Below are 8531 nucleotides of genomic sequence, written 5' to 3'. Positions count from 1 at the left end.
TATAATAGTCCTAATCCAAATATCATAACCCATATGCTCATATAATTATAACATTTATCAATAACAATATGTCATACTTTTTGATCCATACCTTTATGAGTTTCAACTCATAATCAACATATTTCCATTCAAAAATTTGAGTACACATTCCATACTATTAGAATTAGCTTGGTTGGAAAACTTATCTGTCTCATCAAAACAATTTTCGTTAGAGTTGGGAGATATTACACTATCACAGGTTAAATGTGGCATGTATGGCTAAACTCACATTAGCTATGTTAGTCTTAGAACCGAATAAACCATAGCTCTGATACCAACTAAATGTAACACCCCTAACCTGCGTCCATCATTGGATTAAGGTTATGAGGCATTACCAATCAAAATACAACTCATTACGGTCATACAATTCAATTATGCATATAGATATTAACTCCTTTACAAATTTTCGAAAACTTAAACAACCAGAAGTCACCAATTCATATAAACCAAATTCTCATATTGGACTTTCATAATTCAACCAAAATAATCATACTTTACCTATCATGCTTATATAAACGAACCATACTTTCACACTCAACTATTTCAATCTCATTTATCAATTCCAAATTTCAAATCAACTAACATGCATCCTTGCCATAATATATATACTTATTAAATATATAATTCGAAACGTATGTACATCACACTCATGTTATTCGAATACCTAAATAAAATCAAACATTTTTGGTTCCATAAACCGAACATACATTAAAACATCCTTAAGTTTAATTCATATATTTAATTATACTAAACAAATAATTTACATATTTATACACATTTGCATATTAAACCATATCAACCCATTTCATTCGACATTATAATAATTAACTTATAAAATATTAGCTAACATTACAACATAGCCCAATGTATTATTATTATTTTATTTTTTTATACTACTAATGTATGCGCAAACCACCATAATGACAATAGCTATTACTAAACTCAAATGCTGAACCAATCATACCAAGTTTATAGGCTAAACATCATGCTAGAGTTTCCTATACTTATCAAATCCATTTATCACCCATTCAACTATCAAAATTAACCACAAAAGTAGTACAATTTCATCATTCAATCATAAGCTAAATCATGTCGTTTCATTACCAAATAAGCTTACTAAATATACACCTTATACTAGCCCAAATGTTCAACCATTCATCCATGAAACAAATACTACCCTTGTCATTACAAACCATAACAAAAATGACAAATACACAAATAAGGATATCATATGTATTGATTTTACCTTTTATTGCCAAATATAATTATGCTTCACAAATCATAATTAACCTCACATAGTGACTAAAGTAATTTCCATCATTTACCAAATAAATTACAAGGCAAGTTATACATCAAAACATAGGTGTATATTAAACAAAACCAAATAGACAAATTCCCATGGCATAGCATAATTGGAAACACAAAAAAAATTTACACACTTTTTCATACCCTTTTTAACTTAAATTCATACGAATTTGGTTAAATTCTTGTCGAAAATAATTAATTTTTATAAAATAATTAAAGTGCACTTAAAATATGAACATGTTGAAATTTATTTAATTTTATAATTATTTTTTATGAATTTTGGTTATTTTTGACAGATTTGCATAAAAGGCAAAAAATGGCTCGGTAGACACTACCAGAAGCACAAAACCGAGAAGCAATTTGAAGTATCAAGGCGAATTAATTTCCTGCCTAAGACGGTCCAATTATGTATATTAATTCATAATATAATAAATTTTAATTTATACTCAATTTAATTTAGGCTCAATAAATTATTATTCATTAATTATGGAAAAAGTGGTCTAGTTGAACCGAACCGATTGAACTAAACCAGCCAAGGATTGGGCAGCCCAAAACCGTCCATATGCTGACCCAAATCAGCTTATTTGCTGATTAATTAATCTTGCAAAGAAGCCCTTGAAGACTTCTCAAAGTTGCATTCAAGCCCCTTCACAATTGATGGCTTTATGAATTTGCCCCAATCCATATTTAGAAAAGTTGAAGCCATCAACTTTGCCACATAGATGCAGCCAAGGGGTGGCTCTTTGGCTGCTATTTTTAGAAAATTTTAGCTGCCACATTCAGGTATAAAAACCCCCCTTGGCTGATCAATCAAAGCACACCTCAACTCATTCACATCTCTCCTCTCCTCTCTCACTTTCTACTCTCATTTTTCCATTTCAAGTCCCTTGCTCTTGTGCCGATTTCTCCCCTTGGGAAAGGGTTATCTTCAGACATTTTGGAGCAACATTGAAGTGTTCATAGCAGCCTTGATCGGCAAGGACAACAACGGAGCAACCTAGTCAAGCCACGGAAAAACATTGGATTTGATTCTTGTTCCCTATCTCTTTAATTTTTGTTGTTGTTATGATGAACATATCTATGAATATATATGTTGTTGGAATGGTTAATTTAATCAGTTTAGCTTGAATTTAATTCGTGTTGGTTTGATTACATTTCATCTACTTAAATTATTAAAATTATGTTTATGCTGTTATAGGCCTCGGTAAAATGCTTGATTGAGTAAAATCATGCCTAAGTTATTCTTGCATTACATTTGTGAGATTGCTAATGAATTAATTATTTAAATGGATTGAAATTGTAATTAATGGATGCAATACGTAATCAGTGCATGTTTATTCTTTTAAGGTAGCTGAAGCTTAAATTAGCAATGTATCTGGCGATACACTTGCCTTACATAATTTGCAAGATTATTGTGATTAAACTATTTCAAGGTAGGGATACCTTGTTACCTCACATAGTCTTTTATGTGCTTATTAGATTTAATTAATTGGTTGAATTGACATAGGAATATGCAAGATATTAGTTCAATTTAATGAGTATGTAAGTGCCATAACATGTTTGCTTATTAAAATTTGTTTAATCGTTTGAATTAACATAGGGATATGTTAAGAGATGAATGGATTCGTGTAGGTGAATATGTTCATAAGTTAGCAAATTACTGAGTTGCCGTGAATTTATTCGTAACAACATAAGCATGAGTTTCATAATTCTAAGTTAAAGAAATGTAATTAAATCAACACAATTATGTCATCTTGATTAAATAATATTTTGAAATCATGCATTTGAGATTTATTTTTTTAGTTATTTAGTTTAAAATCTTATTTTTCTTCATCAAAGTGTTTTAAATTACATTCATAAATAATCCTTTCCACACTCCTTGTGGGTACAATAACTCGACATTTACTTGTCACATTTATGTCGTTCCAAGTTTTTGGCGTCGTTGCTGAAGACTGTTTTAAAAAGTCATTGTTTGTGAATTTGTTAGTTTTGCATTTTGGTTTAATTTCCTGTTTAATTTTTAATTTAATTAATTTTTCTGTGATTATTTTAGGTGTTTATGAGTATTGACCGAATTATTGACCTACTCTCTGTAGACCCTAAGATTGAACGAACTTTCCGACAATGAAGAAGATAAGCAAATCAAAGAAGGACTGAAGATATGAACTTCGAAAATTCGATCCAAGGAAATAGAGCAAACCCTACTCAAATCTATCCTTATTGCTGATGATAGGGATAGAGCTTTACGACAGTATGCCGTGCCAGTATTTAATGATCTTAATCCTGGTATTAGGAGACCCAAAATTGAGGCAGAATAGTTCGAACTGAAGCCAGTCATGTTTCAGATGCTTCAAACAATGGGCTAATTCAGTGGAATGCCTACCGAAGATCTTCATCTACACTTAAGACTGTTTATGGAGGTGAGTGATTCTTTTAAATTAGCCAGATACTCGAAGATGCATTACGATTGAAGCTGTTCCCATATTCACTGAGGGATAGAGCTCGAGCTTGGTTGAACTCATTGCCACCAAACTCAATTTTCACATGGCAAGAGTTAGCAGAAAGATTCCTTATGAAGTATTTCCCGCCTAGCAAGAATGCTAAGTTGAGGAACGAGATCACTGCCTTCCAAAAAATGGATGATGAGTCCTTGTATGAGGGATGGGAAAGATGCAAAGAGTTATTATGAAAGTACCCTCATCATGGAATCCCACATTGCATCCAAATTTAGACATTTTATAATGGTCTCAATGCTCACACAAGGATGGTAGTGGACGCTTCTGCTAATGGTTCTCTCCTTTCTAAGTCTTATAACGAGGCTTATAAAATCATGGAGAGGATGGCTAGCAACAATTACTAATGGCCAACCAATCGAGCAGCGTCATGAAGACGAGTTGCTGGAATACATGAAGTAGACGTACTTCACTCGCTTCTCAGGTATCATCAGTATCCTCAATGTTAAAAAATCTTACTACTAATGGTCTAACAGTTTTGTAGCACAGGCACCAACCTAGTTTGAAAATATAGCCTGTGTTTACTATGGGGAAGGACATTTGTTCGAAGAATGTCCATCAAACCCAGAATCCATGTACTACATAGCTAACCAGAACCAAAATCGAGGAAGGCAAAGACTTCAATCCAATTTTTATAATCCATCGTGGTAAAATCACCCTAATTTTTCCTAGAGTAACCAAGGGACTGGAACCAGTAACATTTACGCCCAACCTAGACCAACCCAGCCACCTAGTTTTCCCTAACAAGTTCAGAAACCAACCCAAGCTGAACCATCCAATGGCTTAGAAAATCTGTTGAAGGCATACATGGCCAAGAATGATGCCTTAATCCAAAGCCAAGCAGCTACATTGAAAAGCCTAGAAAACCAAATGGGCCAGCTTAGAACTGAACCCAGGAACCGACCACTAGGTGCCTTACCTAGTGATACGGAAAATCCAAGGAATCCGAGGAAGGAGCATTGCAAAGTGTTGACATTGAGGAGTGGAAAGACAGTAGAGCCCAACATTATTGAAGTTGAAAAGGAGCAAGCTGACACTCAAGATTCAGAGGAAATTTAACCGAGTGTTGAAATTCCAATTTCACAAGAACCAGAATCCGCAAAACCCGATAAGTTAATTTCAGAACCAACTAATTCTGATCAACTAACAATTTTGTTAGATGCAGAATTGCCACAGAAGACGAATCAACTAGTTCTAGTAAAGAAACCACCACTACCCTCAAAGACTTCAAAAGTAGAAGCAGGAGATTCTATTCAAGAAGTTCCTAGACGTACTCAAGCAACTTCATATCAACATCTTTTTGGTTGAAGCACTTGAGAAAATGCCGAACTACATCAAATTCATGAAGGATATCCTGCCCAAAAAATGAAGACTTGGAAAATTTGATATGGTAGTTCTGACGAAGGAATGCAGTGCATATCTTCAAGACAAATTACCCTTAAAGTTAAAGGATCCTAGATGTTTTACCATACCCTGCAACACTGGAGCAATGTATTGTGGTAAGGCATTATGTGATTTAGATGCGAGTATTAACTTGATGCCTATGTCAATATTTAGGAAGGTGGGGATAAGTGAAGTTAGACAACTACGGTTACACTTCAATTAGAAGATCAATCTTTAGCACATCCAGAAAGAAAAATCGAGGATGTATTGGTACGTGTAGATAAATTTAACTTCCCTGCTAATTTTGTTATCCTAGACTTTGAAGTAGACAAAGAAGTTCCAATTATCATAGGAAGACCGTTCTTAGCAACCAGAAGGACCCTTATTGATGTACAGAAGGGCGAGTTTACTATGCATGTTTAGGATGATCAGGTAACATTTAACGTTTTTAAGTCTATGTGATTTCCTAACACAATTGATGATTATTCTTCAGTGTCCGATTTAGAGGACTTAATAGTAGAGAAAGAGCTCAACTATGTTGAGGATCTATTGGAACAAATTTTGACATTAGATCCTCTGAATGATGAAGAGGAGGATAAATACTTGGCATTGTTAGAAGCTAATCAAAAGGGATTTAATCCGCAATCCCATTTTGAATCTGTGGAATTAGAGAAAAGGGATTATGCCCAACCAAAAGAGTCAATTGAGGAGCCACCTAAATTAGAAATCAAGGTACTACCTTCACATCTGAAATATTTATTTAGGTAACTCTTCTACTTTTCATGTGATTATTTCAACAGAATTAACTAGTGAGCAAGAAGAGAAACTCATCCTTGTATTGAAACAATTCAAGAAGGCTATTGGATGGACCATAGCCGATATTCACAGAATTAGTCATTCTGTATGCATGCACAAGATTATCCTTGAAGATGGCGAAAAAGGGACGATTGATGGACAACAAAGACCAAACCCCATCATGAAGGATGTAGTAAAGAAAGAAATCATCAAGTGGTTAGATGCGGGTATAATTTACTCCATCTCAGACAGCTCATGGGTAAGTCTGGTCTAGTGCGTTCCAAAGAAAAGAGGTATCACGGTCATTGAAAACAAGAATAATGAGTTGATACCGACTAGAATGGTTACGAGATAGAGAATTTGCATCGATAACGGAAGCTAAACAAATCGACTAGGAAAGATCACTTTCCATTACCGTTTTTAGACTAGATGCTGGATAGACTCGCGGGGCAAGACTACTACTGTTTTCTCAATGGATACTCGGGGTATAATCAGATTACAATAGTACTAGAAGATTAACACAAGACAACATTCACCTGCCCATACGGTACATTTGCATTTAGACGCATGCCATTTAGTTTATGTAATGCACCTGCTACATTTCAAAGATGTATGATGTCTATTTTTACTGATATGGTTGAGAAGTAATTGGAAGTTTTTATGGATGATTTTTCAGTATTTTGAGATACTTGTGATGATTGCTTAGCCAATCTAGCGAAGGTACTAAGGCGATGTAAAGAAACAAACCTAGTACTCAACTGGGAAAAGTGCCACTTTATGGTACGAGAAGGGATTGTTCTAGGGCATTGGATAACAAGACATGGAATAGAGGTTGATAAAGCAAATATAGATGTTATTGAGAAACTCCTACCTCCAACATTTGTAAAGGGTGTTAGGAGCTTTTTGGGCCACGCCAGTTTCTATTAAAGATTTATCAATGACTTCTCCAAAATTTCTAAACCCTTATGTAAATTATTGGAGAAGGAATTGACATTCAAGTTTTGATGAGGAATGCTTAAAGGCTTTCAAATATTTGAAGAGTCGATTAGTTACGACACCATAATTGTTACACCAGATTGGGATTTGCCATTCGAATTGATGTGTGGCACAAGTGACTTTGCTATAGGAGCTGTCATGGGCCAGTGAAGGAAAAAAGTTTTTCATCCCATTTACTATGCAAGTCAAACTCTAACAGGAGCTCAATTGAATTATACGGTAATAGAAAAAGAGTTACTTGCTATTGTATTTTATTTTGAAAAATTTCGATCTTATCTTGTAGGTACCAAAGTGGCTGTCTATACAGGCCACTCAGCAATTAAGTACTTACTTTCTAAGACAGATGCTAAGCCGAGGTTGATCCGATGGGTACTTCTACTTCAAGAGTTTGATTTAGAAATTCAAGATCGAAAGGGAGTGGAAAATCAAGTAGCAGATCACTTGTCCAGATTGAAGTCGCAAGAAGGGAACTCTTCTTTTATACCAATGCGAGAGACGTTTCTGGATGAACACATACTGAAGGTAAATCATGTTCATAATACCCCTTGGTTTGCTGATATTGCTAACTATTTAACTTGTGGTTTGATGCAGATTGAGAAGACATATCATCAAAGGAAAAAGTTTCTTCACGATGTGAAGTACTATTTCTGGGAAGAACCATACTTGTTTAAAAGGTGCGTAGATCAAATGATCAGGAGATGCGTGGCAGAAAATGAAGTACAAAAGGTTTTAAACCATTTACACTCAGCTCCAAGTGGGGGACACTTTGAAGGTACACGTACTATGGCCAAAGTATTACAAGCCGGGTTCTTTTGGCCAACACTGTTCAAGGATACATATGCTTACGTAAAGAGTTGTGATCGATGTCAAAGGGTTAGAAATGTCACCAACAGAAATGAGATGCCTCGAACAAATATCATTGAGGTAGAATTGTTTGATGTATGGGGTATTGATTTTCTTGGTCCTTTTCTACCATCTTTTGGTCACAAGTACATATTGGTAGTAGTAGACTATGTGTCTAAGTGGGTCGAGGCTAAAGCTTATCCAACAAATGATGCTAAGGTTGTAATTAAGTTTTTGCAGAAACACGTGTCACAAGGTTTGGAACCCCAAGAGTTATTATCAGTAATGAAGGGTCCCATTTTGTGAACAAGTGGTTGAAATGGTTATTAGATAAATATGGAGTGAAACACAAGGTCGCTACAGCTTACTATCCGCAGACGAATGGGCAAGCTAAACTGGCGAACAAAGAGATCAAAGGCATACTTGAGAAGGTAGTTTGCCCAAACTGACGAAATTGGTCCAAAAGACTGGATGGTGCTTTATGGGATTATAGAACAGCATACAAGACACCTTTAGGGATGTCACCCTACAGGTTGGTCTTTGGGAAAGCCTGTCATCTACCCCTAGAGTTAGAGTACAAAGCTTATTGGGCCCTTCAACAACTCAACTTGGATCTTAAGCTTGCTAGAGAGAAACGGGTGCTCCAACTCAATGAGC

At 35.2% G+C, this 8531-nt stretch overlaps 1 non-coding gene across 1 annotated transcript; it reads right to left on the bottom strand.

The window, feature by feature from the left end:
• Positions 1-3946: 3946 nt before the first annotated feature.
• On the bottom strand, positions 3947-4053 carry LOC121228522 (small nucleolar RNA R71). Its single transcript, XR_005926098.1, has one exon. It is a non-coding gene; the product is annotated as a small nucleolar RNA R71 (small nucleolar RNA).
• Between the last annotated feature and the right edge of the window lie 4478 nt (positions 4054-8531).

Source organism: Gossypium hirsutum, chromosome A04 (genome assembly GCF_007990345.1).
Source record: "Gossypium hirsutum isolate 1008001.06 chromosome A04, Gossypium_hirsutum_v2.1, whole genome shotgun sequence".
Lineage (NCBI taxonomy): Eukaryota > Viridiplantae > Streptophyta > Magnoliopsida > Malvales > Malvaceae > Gossypium > Gossypium hirsutum.
This window is presented reverse-complemented; position numbering and strand designations above follow the sequence as displayed.